Consider the following 15,360-nt stretch of genomic DNA (forward strand, 5'->3'; position numbering starts at 1 on the left):
TTGATTCTAGTCTCTATAGTTCTTCTCCTCAGTGTGGTATCTGAGTATCTTCCAGTTGTGCAGTGAACAATGTGACTAACACCTGTCATGTGTGGTGCGTTCTTTCAGCCTCTCCCAGGGTGGGGAGGACTGTGTGAGCAGTGTAGGGTTTGATTTTTTTTTTAATGTCCACACTACTCTGTGTTTATATAAGAGAACACAGGTCAAAGACATGAACTTGGCACTGGGAGCAAGGCGTGCGGAGGTTGGGATGGACCTTAGTTCCTGTGGGAATTTGTTCTTCATTCAAGTTCTGGCAAAGACTCACCAGTGCGGGTTAGGGGGAGAGGGGTTCTAGTTGTTTTCCATATGCCTTTGACTGTTCCTAGTAGAAATCCTCTTGATAAACAGAGCAGTTGCTTTATCAGTGGTGATATTTCTTGCTAACTGATGTTGCCATCCAATTACACATTTTGCTAATTCAGATTCAGATTGGCTTCCAGGAGAAACTGACATCAACAACAAAATAAGAATTCCACTAAGGTTCCTCACTAGCAAATTACTGCATTCATCATACATATTGATAATAAGCAAAGCTGTGAGGGGCTTTGGCCTAATTATCAGACTAATTAAAAACAATCCTGTATTCTGATGATTAGAAAATCAGTCAGCTGTAAGAAAACACAGTTTTGGAGTGGTGTCTCTTTTGTTGCAAAATTACAACGCTTTAAATGTGGTTGATGGATAATTCTCACAGCAATCTATAAAACCTTGTTTCCTGCAGTCTCATTACTGGAGTGCCCTGTTGATGGGGATTCAGTGTTCCAGCTTGGGAATTCAATATGACACACAAATTCTGCATTTGGGCACTTAAATTAACAGTTAATCACTTGAAATGAGGAATAGTGCAGATTTTCTATTAGGGTCTGGATCTGACATGCAGAAGTTTAGGCATGCAAATGCATCCATAAACTGTGCTCACAATTGTGTGTCTCATTTGCAGCACAAATATCATAATTTGGGCTTGCAGCTGTGGTCACAGTGCATGTGAAATTACCACCTGTGTCTAACTCTTCATTTGAGCATGCAGTAGTTGTGATTCCATGTGTGCACACAACTTCTGAGCCCACTATAAATTAGCATGGATAAAACTGAGTTTGTGGTGAATAGCTTGTGTTCTCCCCTGATATGTTTGCCCTTTGTGGCTCCCGTGATGCCACAGAAATAATAGCGTAGTAGAAATAAATGATACATCATCGGGGTCAATGAACTGGTGATAGTAAAGCACTCTGAGATCCATTAACTGTGGACTGTGGAAATGCAAAGCATTATAATTACTGGGTCAATTCCTAGGAGATGCCAACTTCCTGAACGTCTCACTGGCTTCAATGGTAGATGCAGGTGCTTAGGCACTGCTGAGGTATTGGCCTGAATCACTTATTTTCCTGAACCCTGGAAACTGAGTTTAGCTTGTGTTAAAGCAACTAAGGGTAATGGTGCTGAGATTGTGCTCTGGAGAAGTCCAGCTTCATTTCTATTCTTTTCTTTTGCACCCTAAGACAAAAAAATCTTGCTGCCCTGTTGCTCGTCTCCCTGGCAACATTTAGATGGTGTTTCTCTGTTTTCTTTCCTCCTCTCACAATCCACAGAAATGTTTCCTGGCAGATCCTCAGCTGGGGTAAATCAGCAGCGCTCTGTTGCCTTTGCAGGGGCTGCCCCCTGTTCTTAGCTGAAGTGTAGGGAAATCCTCAGCGGGTGTAAATTGACTTAGTCCAATAAGTGCTGACTATTAGGAGCAGCTTCTGACTGCAGGGCATTGGAGCTGACCCTTCTCAGGATCGGGATCTGAGAGCATAACCAGACTGCTTCCCTTCTCAATCTCCCCTATATGTTCTTACCCCTCCATAATGGTTTATTGTTCTGCCTGATGTTCGTTGAGGAATATGCTGAAGGATACAACCCTTCTCCAATCAGCCTACTCTAATTTCATAAACGATCTAGAAGAAGTGAGGTGGCAAAGTTTGCAGAGGATACAAAATCATTCAAGATAGTTTAGTCCAAAGCTGTGTCCGAAGAGTTACAAAGGGATCTCACAGAACTGGGTGACTGGGCAACAAAAGGGCAGATGAAATTCAGTGTTGATAAGTGTAAAGTGATGCACACTAGAAAACATAATCCCAACTATACGTACAAAATGAAGAAGTCTAAATTAGCTGTTACCACTCAAGAAAGAGACCTTGGAGTCATTGTGAAAAGTTCTCCGAAAACATCCGCTCAATGTCAGTGGCAGTCAAAAAAGCGAATAGAATGTCAGATACTATTGGGAAAGGAAGAGATAATTAGTCAGAAAATATCATAATGCCTCTATATAAATCCATGGTACAATCACACTTTGAATACTGCGTGCAGTTCTGATCACCTCATTTCAAAATAGATATATTAGAATTGGGAAAAGTACAGAGAAGGGCAACAAAAATGACTAGGGGTCTGGAACAGCTTCCATACGATGAGAGGTTAAGAAGATTGTGACTGTTCATCGTAGAAAAGAGATGAGCAAGGGGGAATATGATAGAGGTCTATAACGTCATGAATGGTGTGCAGAAAGTGAATTGGGAAGTGTTATTTACTCCTTCACATAACACAAGAACTAGGGGGTCACCCAATGAAATGAACAGGCAGCAGGTTTAAAACAAACATAAGGAAGCATTTCTTCACACAACGCACAGTCAACCTGTGGAACTCATTGCCAGGGGATGTTGCGAAGGCTGAAAGCATAACAGGGTTCAAAAAAGAATTAGACAAGTTCATGTAAGATAGTTCCATCAATGGCTATTAGCCAAGATGGTCAGGGATGCAATTCCATGCTCTGGGTATTCCTAAATTTCAGACTGCCAGAAACTGGGACTATATGACAGGGGATGGATCACTTGATAAATTGCCCTGTTTTGTTCATCCCCTCTGAAGCATCTGGCATTGGCCACTGTCAGAAGACATGATACTGGAGTAGATGGACCATTGGTCTGACCCAGTATGGCTGCTCTTATGTTCTAAATTATGCCTCTACAGAAGCACTGGCTTTTCTTTTAACAACTGCTAGTTTTATTCAAATCCATTTACCACTCAGTGAGCGGCCCTGAATTGAATAGCCTATTTTCCCAGAATTCTAAGGTGCAGGGTTAAGAGGCACCACCTTGATACATTTATTTCACAATAAAGCACAAGGGGAAACTTTTATTCCTCTTGCCTCCACTGGATTATTGATGTTGTTCTCAATACTTCTCTGAAGGCCAAACTCTGAATACAGCTGGTGCAGGAAAACTTGATGGCTCTTGTCTACCGAGTGTAAATAGAGCCATTCTGCTTGTTTCTTTGCTCGATCAACTTTCTTCAATGGCTGTTTCTAACATTCCCTCAGTGTAGTCATACTCCTTCTAAAGCTGCTATTCTGGTCTTTGCATTGTTTCCCATTCTGAATACAGTAAATATCACACAAAAGCCAAAGATCGCAATGCAGGAAGTTTTGATTATTTTTTTCACGTTGCTTACTTTTCAACCATGTTCACAAGGCAGTTGGGTCATTCTGAGCAGTAAACATAAAAAAAAAATGACTCACATTTAATTGTCATGACATTAACCAAATGCTGGCTGCCTGAATGCCCAGGCACAAGGCACTCCAGCCATCAGTCTGTGACAGGGTAGAATCAATACCAATTCCCCAGCAACCAAGGGAAGTGGTTCTAGATTCAATCAAGAGGAGGAACTCTCATCACCCCAGTGAAAAAAGAGGGGAAGCTGCTGCTCCAAGCCAGGGAGAGGAGGGGAGCTGAAACCCAAGCTGGGGAGGTATGTTTCCTGTGGTGTATGGTAGCTTGCTTTGAATTACGGTTATAAAGAGTTGCTCCTAATAAAAGACCTTGCTGCTTTGTCCAGTTTCTTCTGAGTTGCCCCACCAGCTTCCTTCAGGCATTTTGTATGGTGCTCATCACTGTGATATCTGAGTGTCTTATTCAAGTTTGGCTATGGTTAAGCATTCCCTTTTCCCCAGGTTGTCCCCTACTTAATCAGGGTCTTGGCTTACAAGACTGTTTCCTGAATGGGGCATTTTGTTGGCCGATGTGGGACTGGGGCTAAAGCATTGAGCAGTGTCATGCAGAATGTATTTTTTTTATCCATCTGTGCAGGATAAATGCAGTGCAATTAAAGTGAGGTGCCCAGATTAACTGACTGCAATGTTTCCAGGGCTCAGACATAAACGGAACCCTGAACACTTGCCCCTATGCTAGACTATGCTCCTCTTTCGTGCCAATCTGATATACACTGCAAGCTTATTATTAATTCTTTATATGCTAGTAGCTCTTTGAGGCCCCAGCCAAGACTTGTATCCCATTGTACAAGGCACTATACATACACCTAATAAGAGATAGTCCCTGCCTCAAAGAACTTGTGATCTAAACAAACAAGAAAAAGGAAGTATTTTACAGGTGGGAAACTGAGGCCCAGACATAAGTGACTTGCCCAAGGGCACAAAGGAAGTCTGTAGCAAAGATGGGAAATGAATCCACATTGCTTGAATCCCAATCCAGTGTCTTAACTAGAAAACTGTAATTCCTTTGCTGCTATTGAAATTCTAGGTAAGCTCTGCTTTGTTATTTTTCTTTACAGAAATGAATTTTAAACTACTAAATGCATGAACAGATTTATAATAAGACCAGAATGGGAATTATGGTGAAGAGCTGAGCAGTGAAGGCGACAGAGATAAATGACCATTAATAATGATGAAAAAATACAATTGATCTTTTTCCTTAAAACTAAGATGAAGGATAGGAACAGAATATGAAAATTGGCAGTTCTTTTGTTTCAACGGGAGTTTTGCATGAGCAAGGAGTGTACATTTGGGCCAGCTGTTCATGGAATAAATTCATCTAGGCCAATTTAAACCAACTGAGAGGTCTGGTGCTTGGCTTTTAACTGATGTATCTGATCGGAACATGGCCAATATCTGCCACTAGAGGGCAGCATATACTTACACATTTAGGGGGATAATGTAGACAGCCTCTGTGCCCTGGCAGGCTGGAGATTTTTGTTATGAAATCCATCTTTCTTTATTATCACTGTGAGGCAAAGTTATAGGCTGAAGTGCCATTTGTTTTAGATTGGAATGCAAATTCCTGAGACAGAGTCCTGCCCAATGAGAATCCTCTGGCATTTATATAGTCCAGAGCTAGGAGCTAGGAAGGACGTTTTCTTATAAATCCAGCACATTTTTTTAACATTAAAATTTCTGCCGATGAAATATTTGCTCTGTAGTGTGGGGAAAAAAGTTGAAATGTGCTTCCAGAGGAATAGAATTCATGGTCTAATTGAAGAATTGCCCCTCAGTATTCTGTGTATGACACAATGAACGGAACTGACCTCTTCTGACGCTGGAAGAAGTGTGGGCTAGTCTTCGCATGGATTGGGCTTGGGAGCCAGGGGACTTGGATTCTATTTCCAGCTCTGCCCACCGACCTGCCACATGATCCTGGGCAAATCTGTCTGGGCCTCTGTTTTTCCTCCCAGACTGAGTGGCAGAGCAAATGGTGGTGTAAATGGAGGCAGGGTAGTATAACTTGCACTAGCATTCAGTGTGTGTGTGTTTTTGCGCATGTGCAAAACAAGTGTGACACTCGTGTTGTGGGGGCAGGAAAAGCAACAGACAGGAGAGTGCATGATCAAGTAAAGGGAAGATTGTTAAACTTTTTAGGGCAGGGTCTGTAACTTAATATGTGTTTGTGCAGCATGCAGCACAATGGAGCCTTGATTCTGTGTAGGGCATACAGATGCTACTGGAATGCCAATAGTCATTGCAGGTGAAATGCAGAATACTAAACTGAGGTCTCCCGGTTCATCTTTGAATTAAACAATTATTAGTAAAGCAAGGAAAATAATGTGATTATCCTGTATTGACTAAGTGTTGCTTTATTCCTGATATCGGATCAAATTCTGCACTGAATCATACCCTGTTTGTTCATGCAAGCCCGTTATCTTATATGAGGGTATAACTCAGCTGGCATTTCTGCCAATACTATTTTTATAGCCATCCCACAATATTCTAAACTATCTTAAAACACTCAAACAGCAACTATTATTTCCTATTTTTTACTATATGGAAGCTAAACACATGGTACTGTTGAAAACTAGACAAAAAACATTGGCTGGTTTCAAGAAGCCCAGAGTCCCTGACAATAATAATACCTAGCTCCTCTGATAGCACTTACGGCCAGAGACCTCAGTGCGCTATAAAGGAGGTCAGCATCACTAGCCCAGTTTTACAGATGGGGAAACTGAGGTGCAGAGAGGCTTGTCCAAATTCACCCAGCAGATCAGCGGCAGAGCCAGCAACAGAACAGAGGTCCCCTGAATCCCAGTACAGTGCTCTGTCCACTAGGTTCCACTGCCTCTCTCTGAACATTTCCAATGTAATGCAAAAGAAAGTCTGACAATTTCATATACTGAGAAGCTGAGTATTTGAGAAAATCAAATTACTTTGCATTCGACGCAAAAATGTTTTGCTAGGAAGTGCTTTCCTTGAGAAAGGGCATTGTTGCTGTTATCAAAACCAATCCCTAGCTCAAGGTAAGCCTTGTCTGTAAAGTGCTTTGGGATCCTCAGATGAAAGGTGCCAGGTATTACTGTTATTGCCAGAGGCAGGGGGGTGGGGGGAGGAGAGAGAAAGAGAGGCAAAGGTACACATCCACAGACAAGCATATCCCGATAGTCAAGTTACTCCCCTTTAAGTGCTGCCTGGTTACCATCTCATGAAAGAAATCTCCTGCATTCCTCCCCTTTAATCTCAGTTTATTGCTAGCACCAGACCAGTCTCTAATCCCCGCAGACCTGTAGGAGTGGAACAGGAGTCAGAACAGGAGCTGCTTCATCTGTGATCATTTGGGTAAGCGAAACATATTTTCTTAATAACCGTTTGCCTTCCTTGCCTGTTCTGTGCACAAGACTTTAGGTTCTGTACAGTATTTTCTGTTTTAAGATCACTTTTATTATGTCATAACAAAAGGAGTGGAGTACAGCGTTGCAGAGGTGGTTAATCTAATATTTCTCAGCTCTCATATGTTACACGTGTGACCTCATATAATATGGGTGGTACAGTTTTACTTGTAAACTATTTAAACTAATCTGTTTACCTGGAAAATGTGATTCAGCAGAAGTTCATCCCTGATTCCAAATTAATCCACTGCTTTGATATCAGTAGCATAGTTGGATGAATATAAGATGTTTAATGTAGGTTTGGTTTTAATGCAGAACAGCTGGGTCTCTCTGCTGTTCACTTCCTCATTATGCTGTCCCCTAAATGTGTCTACCACTGTGTCTGTTTGTTCATTTACATGCAGAACAATTATTTTGTTGCATTTTACAAAGAAAATCCTTTTGACCCTGTATTCCCACCCCATCCTCTTTTGTATGTACTTTTTGTTCTAAAGATAAAACCACCTCTTAATTTCCCCCCTCTCGTGCATTGTTGTCGCAAGATTATGAATCAAGTGTTACGGCAGTTTTGCTAAGGAAATTCAGAAGAAGAATGTCTGCAGATGGATCTGCTGCTGTGTGATACGAAAGCTGAACCAATTTCTCAGGGAAATATTTAAGCAAGATCATAACAACACATTAAATTCTAAGCAGTGATGCGTCATTCCCTGGATCAGACTGTACAAAGCAGCAGTCCCGTTTATTGCTCTAGTCTCTGAAAGAGCAAAAAGGTTAGGCATGACAATTGAAATTACTTGTCATTTACAACACAGACACTTGTCAGCCTGGAGTAGCAGAAGGGATCGATATTATACAGTCCTGCATGGTTAATTAATTCATTGTTGTGTGGTGGCTAAATACATTAAAATAATACTTAGCACTTCAAAAGCCTTTACAAGCAGTAACTACTTAATGAGTATTTCCATTTTATTATGCAAACTCAATATACTGAAAATAAAAAGAAAGCCTATTGTTCTTGCATTGCCAAAGGGGTATGGAAAAGATGAACATAGAAGTCTTTTCTCACTCTGACATCTAGGATTCTATAAGAATGTATTTTCCAAGCACGTATTGAGTCTATTCTGCTCCTGTTCTTTCTTTCCCTGTGTGTTTTCCATTGATGCGAATGGAAGATACACAGGAAACAAAAGGATAATACACATACTAATAGAGTGTCAAGAAGAGATTGACAGAAGGAATATAAGTATATGTTAAGTATATAGATATAACACATATCTGCAAAATTGTTAGAAAAATATGCCAGGCCAAGCACAAAATCTTCTTGTCCAATTTTTACCATGATATTTTACTTCTCCGTGGAAAAATAAAACTAACACAAACAAGTGAGTAGAATTAGTAAGTATTTATTTGTATTGCGGTAGTGGTCTCAGGCAAGGTCAGGGTTTGCACTAAGCACTGAATGAACTAAGTAAAACAAAGACAGTCTCTGTCCCAGGCCACACCACTTTCTAGGATTAGGGCAAATTACAAGAGGTGCATAAACAGACCAGTGAGGGAAGGGTGGAGGACAAGGTAAGAGTGAAGATAGGTGAATTGCATAAATCACCAGCCGCAGGTCGGAGTCGTCCAGGGATTTTTGCAAGGCTTCTGTGTTGTGTGCAATGTCCTTGTGAGACTAGTTCTTTAGTAAATGTCTGGCCGGGGGAGGAAGGCTTTTGAAAGTCTCTATGTTCTGCCATGAGACGGGGCAGATGGGCTCTTTGTCAAGTACTTACCCAGCCCCCATATCTTGGCACCCCATAAACATTCAGTGTATTTACCTCACAGTAATGCCTCCTATGCCACTGCTCCCCACTCCGGGGCAGGTAGGAGAACTGGGATGGGAAGTGACTGGCTCAGTCACACAAGGTGGCCTGTGGCAAAGCATGAAATGGAACCTGGATCTCCTGAGTCCCTGTCCCAACCCATCCCTAAAGCACAAGATCATCCTGCCTCTCCCCAGGCACAGACAGGCAAAAAGTAACTGCCCCCATAAAATAGAGGGGGTAAAAGGGGAAACTAATCATATGATCAGATGAATGATAAAGGAATATATAGACACATGATTCCTCATCTAAAAACAGTATCCGTTAAAAAAACCTGTTGCAAATAGAATTAAGTATAACCCTCCCCCCTGGAAAGATCTAGTCTGAATGAGCAAACATCAGGCAACACAAAACTAGTATTCTAATGGGTGTAAGTAATAGAGAGAGTACATTGTGCACACAGATATTGACTTGATCTGTTAGCAGGGAGTGCTGGAGAGGGGCAGGGTATGAGCTCAGAGGTGGTTTCACGTGTCATAATTCTGCAATTGCCTGGTAGGTTTCAGATGAGTACTCAGCCGGGGATCACACTGAGCCCAAGTGCTCTTTTGAACGTCACATGTTGGATCTCCTTTGTTTCTGGCTTGGGGACTGTCTCATTTGTTCTTCAGTGTTGCACACAGCTGGGTTCCAAACGTCCCAGGGAATGGGCTTCCTTTCTCTTGCACAGTTCACTGCCTCACTCATGTTTGGATACTGTCTCCCATTTTTTTCACAAGCTGAATACAAGCAAGCCTGAACTGCTGGCCAGCGGCTTCCCCGCTGCTTCTCAGATAAGAACATATAAACATAAGAACATAAGAAAGGCCGTACCGGGTCAGACCAAAGGTCCATCTAGCCCAGTATCCTGTCTACCCACAGTGGCCAATGCCAGGTGCCCCAGAGGGAGTGAACCTAGAAGGCAATGATCAAGTGATCTCTCTCCTGCCATCCATCTCCATCCTCTGACAGACAGAGGCTAGGGACACCATTATTACCCGTCCTGGCTAATAGCCATTAGTGGACTTCACCACCATGAATTTATCCATTCCCTTTTAAACTCTGTTATAGTCCTAGCTTTCACAACCTCCTCAGGTAAGGAGTTCCACAAGTTGACTGTGCGCTGCGTGAAGAAGAACTTCCTTGTATTTGTTTTAAACCTGCTGCCTATTAATTTCATTTGGTGAGCCCTAGTTCTTGTATTATGGGAATAAGTAAATAACTTTTCCTTATCCACTTTCTCCACATCACTCATGATTTTATATACCTCTATCATATCCCCCCTTAGTCTCCTCTTTTTCAAGCTGAAGAGTCCTAGCCTCTTTAATCTCTCCTCATATGGGACCTGTTCCAAACCCTTAATCATTTTAGTTGCCCTTTTCTGAACCTTTTCTAGTGCCAGTATATCTTTTTTGAGATGAGGAGACCACATCTGTACGCAGTATTCGAGATGAGGGCGTACCATCGATTTATATAAGGGCAATAATATATTCTCAGTCTTATTCTCTATCCCCTTTTTAATGATTCCTAACATCCTGTTTGCTTTTTTGACCGCCTCTGCACACTGCGCGGACATCTTCAGAGAACTATCCACGATGACTCCAAGATCTTTTTCCTGAGTTGTTGTAGCTAAATTAGCCCCCATCATATTGTATGTATAGTTGGGGTTATTTTTTCCAATGTGCATTACTTTACATTTATCTACATTAAATTTCATTTGCCATTTTGTTGCCCAATCACTTAGTTTTGTGAGATCTTTTTGAAGTTCTTCACAGTCTGCTTTGGACTTAACTATCTTTAGCAGTTTAGTATCATCTGCAAACTTTGCCACCTCACTGTTTACCCCTTTCTCCAGATCATTTACATTTGAGTTCTTTCAGAACTCTTGGGTGAATGCCATCTGGTCCCGGTGACTTGTTAATGTTAAGTTTATCAATTAATTCCAAAACCTCCTCTTGTGACACTTCAATCCGTGACAGTTCCTCAGATTTGTCACCTACAAAAGCCAACTCAGGTTTGGGAATCTCCCTAACATCCTCAGGTGTTCTGTTTCATGGCCTAGCCCAACCATCTCCCAGGAGCTTAGCTTCCTGCTGGGGCCCATGTGAGTTGGCTGCTTGCTCCATGTCATGGGAATGCCCGGCTGGGAGCTTTCCACACACTGGCTGGTCAGTATGTCATTCCTCACCAGTAATGGGGGCATGCGTAGTTCTGTTCCAGTGTTACCTACAACTCCTTTGCTGCTCTGATGACAGCTGTGCAGTGGCCGGTGAGAAAAGGAATTAATGGCTGTTAGTCCATTTCCTCGTGGACAGGTGATGACGTCACATAAATCACTATTATAGCTGGAACCAAATGGCACCTGTGGAGCACAATGATTGGATGGGATTGGGGTGCGTCCCTTTGGGGAAGAGAGGAGGCATATCGGGAGGGTAAGGTGCTGCTGGTGGCTAATCTAAGTGCTAGAATTGGGCCAATAATTCATAATCATTATTTTGACCAATTTCCTCCCTCCCTCCGCCCCCTCCCGGATACAAAGCAATGATCTTCATCATTCAGATTTATTCAAGCTTTGCAACTTTTACATTTGGATACATCATATGAAACTCACTTTCAGTCAGTCCTTCAGCATTCATGCTTAAAATCCATTTCTGCGAGTGATTTTTCAGAGAGCAAAGGTGAAAGTGTTGAAAGAACGGTCTTGAATGAAAACCTGCTTACGAATTCAAACAAATATATGCAGACAATGTTTTGCACTAATTGCTCCACGCTGCTAAGAACTCATCATCAGCACTAATTAAATAAACCGCAAAATAGGGCTGCTGTCCACAGGACTTGCATTGAACTGTCTGAACACATCAGAATCTATAAAGTGGATAAAAACTAAGTCTGATTTGGCCGTTAAAGAGTATATAGACTGAAGCTGTCATTCTTTTGCAGCTGAGTCAATTTCTCTTTCAACAAAGTTGAATTAACCTTTGAAATCTCATGTTAGGGATCTGAAAATCATTGCAGCTCTGTTAATTAAGGTAACAAAATCAGCTTGGCAGGAATCAAAAATCTAAGCTCACTGTCATGAGACATTATTTTCCAGCCTCTTTTTTGCTTTGGTGCTCTCTGTCTCTTCTGAACACTTATTTTTTCTTTAACAAAAGACTCCATTTTGTCTCCCAAAGATTCAGCCACGTCTTAAAGTCTTTTATGGAACGATGTGATTGATCGTGAGTAGTGAGAAATGGAGTGTCTTAAAGGCAGTACTTTCAGCATGCAATCTGATTCTGCTAAACGGAGAATTTTCAATGCATTTCCTTAGTACGCTTGGCATGGGGGAGTCTCCTCCAGTATCCAAGGTCAATGTTGGTTCCAAAGTTCTCTTCTCAACTCAGCTGAGAGCCTCATTGATCATTTTCTAATATGGACTGTTAGATTTGATCTTATTAAGAATACTCATAGAATCATAGAATATTAGGGTTGGAAGAGACCTCAGGAGGTCATCTAGTCCACTCCGCTGCTCAAAGCAGGACCAACACCCACTAAATCTTCCCAGCCAGAGTTTTGTCAAGCCGGGCCTTAAAAACCTCTGAGGATGGAGATTCCACCACCTCCCTAGGGAGCCCATTCCAGTGCTTCACCACCCTCCTAGTGAAATAGTGTTTCCTAATATCCAACCTAGACCTCCCCCACTGCAACTTGAGACCATTGCTTCTTGTTCTGTCATCTGCCACCACTGAGAACAGCCGAGCTCCATCCTCTTTGGAACCCCTCCCCCGTCTTGAGGTAGCTGAAGGCTGCTATCAAATCCCCCCTCACTCTTCTCTTCTACAGTCTAAGTAACCCCAGTTCCCTCAGCCTCTCCTCATTAGTCATGTGCCCCAGCCCCCTAATAATTTTCATTGCCCTCCGCTGGACTATCTCCAATTTGTCCACATCCCTTCTGTAGTGTGGGGACCAAAACTGGATGCAATACTCCAGGTGTGGGCTCACCAGTGCCGAATAGAGGGAAATAATCACTTCCTTTGATCTGCTGGCAATGCTCCTACTAATACAGCCCAATATGCCGTTGGCCTTCTTGGCAACAAGGGCACACTGTTGACTCATATCCAGCTTCTTGTCCCCTGTAATCCCCAGATCCTTTTCTGCAAACCCTACTCATGGTAGAGTTTATACTGCACTTCACACCTTCCAGACCTTTCACAAACATTAACTAATTCTCATAGCACGTCAGTAAGCTCCAGTAAGTAGTGGTATTATTTATTTGTATTATGGCAGTGCTATACAAAGTCTCTGCCCTGAAGATCTTACTGTCTAAATAGACAAGGGCAGACAAAGGGTGGGAGGCAAAACAGAGGCACAGGGAGAAGTGACTTGCCCAGCAAGTGGCTGATAAGAACTAGGTTTCCTGACTCCCAGTCCTGTGAGCTGGGGAAATCAAGACAGAGAAGAGTGGCATGGGCTCAGGCCAAATTTTCAGGGTGCCACCTAAATAAGTGTCCTGATTTTCCAATGTGCTGAGTGCCCACACCTCCCACTGAAGTCTTTGCTAACTTGTCTAAATCCAGGTACCTACGTGTAAAAGAGATGGTATACGTGACTGCTCGACAGCCATCCTGCAAGTCAGTGGAAGAACTGGGATTAGAACCAAAGAGCTGCTGACTCCTAAATCTGTGGACTGACTATTAGAGAACACTGCCTTCCTGACACACTGCAGAGTAACCAGCGGCGGCTCCAGGCACCAGCGCTCCAAGCGCGAGCCTGGGGTGGCAAGCCGCGGGGGGCACCCTGCCGATCCCTGCGATGGCGGCATGCAGGCTGCCTTTAGCGGCTTGCCTGCGGGAGGTCCGCCGGTCCCGCGGATTCGGTGGCAATTCGGCGGCGGGTACGCCGAAGCCGTGGGACCGGCGGACCTCCTGCAGGCAAGCCACCGAATCTGCGGGACCGGGGACTTCCCGCAGGCATGCCACCGAAAGCAGCCTGCCTGCCGTGCTTGGGGTGGCAAAAAAGCTAGAGCCGCCCCTGAGAGTAACAACAGAAGAGGAGAGGGTATCATCATAGAGACCTAACTAACTTTCCCTGTAACGAGTTGGATCCCTCTTGCTGTTCATTAAATAAGATGAGTAGAAGCAAGATGAGGTGCTGCAGCTCTGTCGTCCCTCTAAACCTGTGGTTCGCAACTCGCGGCCCATGGGCTGCTGACGGCCCAATCAGCACACAGCTGTGGACCCTGTGACATCCTCAGGGCCATACAGGTAGTATACATATTCTGTGGATTCGGCCCACGTAACACAGAGAGCTGCATAAGCAGCCCACAGGGGTAAATAGGTTGAGAATCACTGCACTAAATTTACAGTAATTGTCCTCTAAACTCATGTGTTCACATTCCCAGGCCTTGCACTTTGCATGCAAATGTGCAGCTAGCCACCATAATGAAAGGATCCCATGTGACTGTTCTCATGAGTTGAGATGGGGCTGGAAACAATGGAATGGAAGTCCTCTGTGTGGTGATTCCTAAGGCAGCTGCTGATTCACCAAGGAGCATGGAAAGAAAACAAGGAGAGCCAGCGAGGGGTAGACGTTACATTTAAGGAGAGCTTGTTTGCCGTGCTGGTTGTGTGGAACGGGAATAGACTGAGCTCTGTGACATCTGCTGCCTATGCTGTGCCTGGGTCGTGGATAAGTACCAGGCTACCAACCTGACATCTTCCATCAGAAGCAAAAATTAAGACCAAAACCAAAACCCCACCTCCCTGTTTGTGACATCACAATTCTCTCTACAGCCACCATTGTGATGTCACAAGCTGGTGACTCCACATAAGGAATAAGCAGTAAGGAAAGGTGGAGATTCCGAAGTAACAATCCAGTCTCCATGCAAATATCCCTAGTAATAAAAAAACAAAAGAAAAGTGATCCAGCGCATACTAGCTAGAGCAGCAAAATCTTTAGTAAATTTCCTTTGAGTCAACACCAGCTCTTTAACCTATTTTAATATTCAAGCAATTAAGCAACTCTAATATAACCTGCCTGCATCTTCAGTTGCATCTAACTTTAATCCATTATATCAAGGGTGCTTTATTAGGTTAGCATTAGCAGCCACCCAGCAAGCATAATCACAGCTTTAGCCATTATATATTCAGCAAAATATAAACATTTGTAATTGCCAATCTCTCACATTTGTCATTAAATGAATATCCCCAAATGACAAGTCCCACCATATGAGTGCTAAATTCTTAGCCAAGATGTCTAATATTAACTGAAATGCACATTTGGAATCTGATGCAATTTGATATGTAAGATCCAATAGAACTTGAAGTCTCATCTTGTTAGTGGCTGTGAGTGGAGTGCACTGGTAATTTTCAAGGAGAGTGATTATTTTGTGTCAAATTCTCAGAAAAACAATTTTCCTTTTAAAGGGGTACAATTTGTACTTGCATTTTTGTACTGGCAATTGTGGGTAAAATTATTTCATCATTCTACCTGGTAGTCACATGATTTGCACCAGCAGTTTATTTTGTGGATGCAAAATTGACTTCCTTGCATCTTGGCTTTGACAGAGCCAAAA

The 15,360-nt window shown here is 42.9% G+C and overlaps 1 protein-coding gene across 4 annotated transcripts in view; it reads left to right on the forward strand.

The window, feature by feature from the left end:
- The window catches only part of CAMK1G (calcium/calmodulin dependent protein kinase IG), a 54,666-nt gene that overhangs the window by 13,082 nt on the left and 26,224 nt on the right, over positions 1-15,360 (forward strand). For 3 of the 4 annotated variants that reach the window (XM_034770568.1, XM_034770566.1, XM_034770565.1), the window contains one exon: positions 6,816-6,910. The gene's annotated coding sequence lies outside the window, so the exon portion shown is untranslated. The remainder of the gene's footprint in view (positions 1-6,815; positions 6,911-15,360) is intronic. The other variant, XM_034770567.1, reaches the window with a different exon arrangement.

Source organism: Trachemys scripta, chromosome 4, assembly GCF_013100865.1.
Source record: "Trachemys scripta elegans isolate TJP31775 chromosome 4, CAS_Tse_1.0, whole genome shotgun sequence".
Lineage (NCBI taxonomy): Eukaryota > Metazoa > Chordata > Testudines > Emydidae > Trachemys > Trachemys scripta.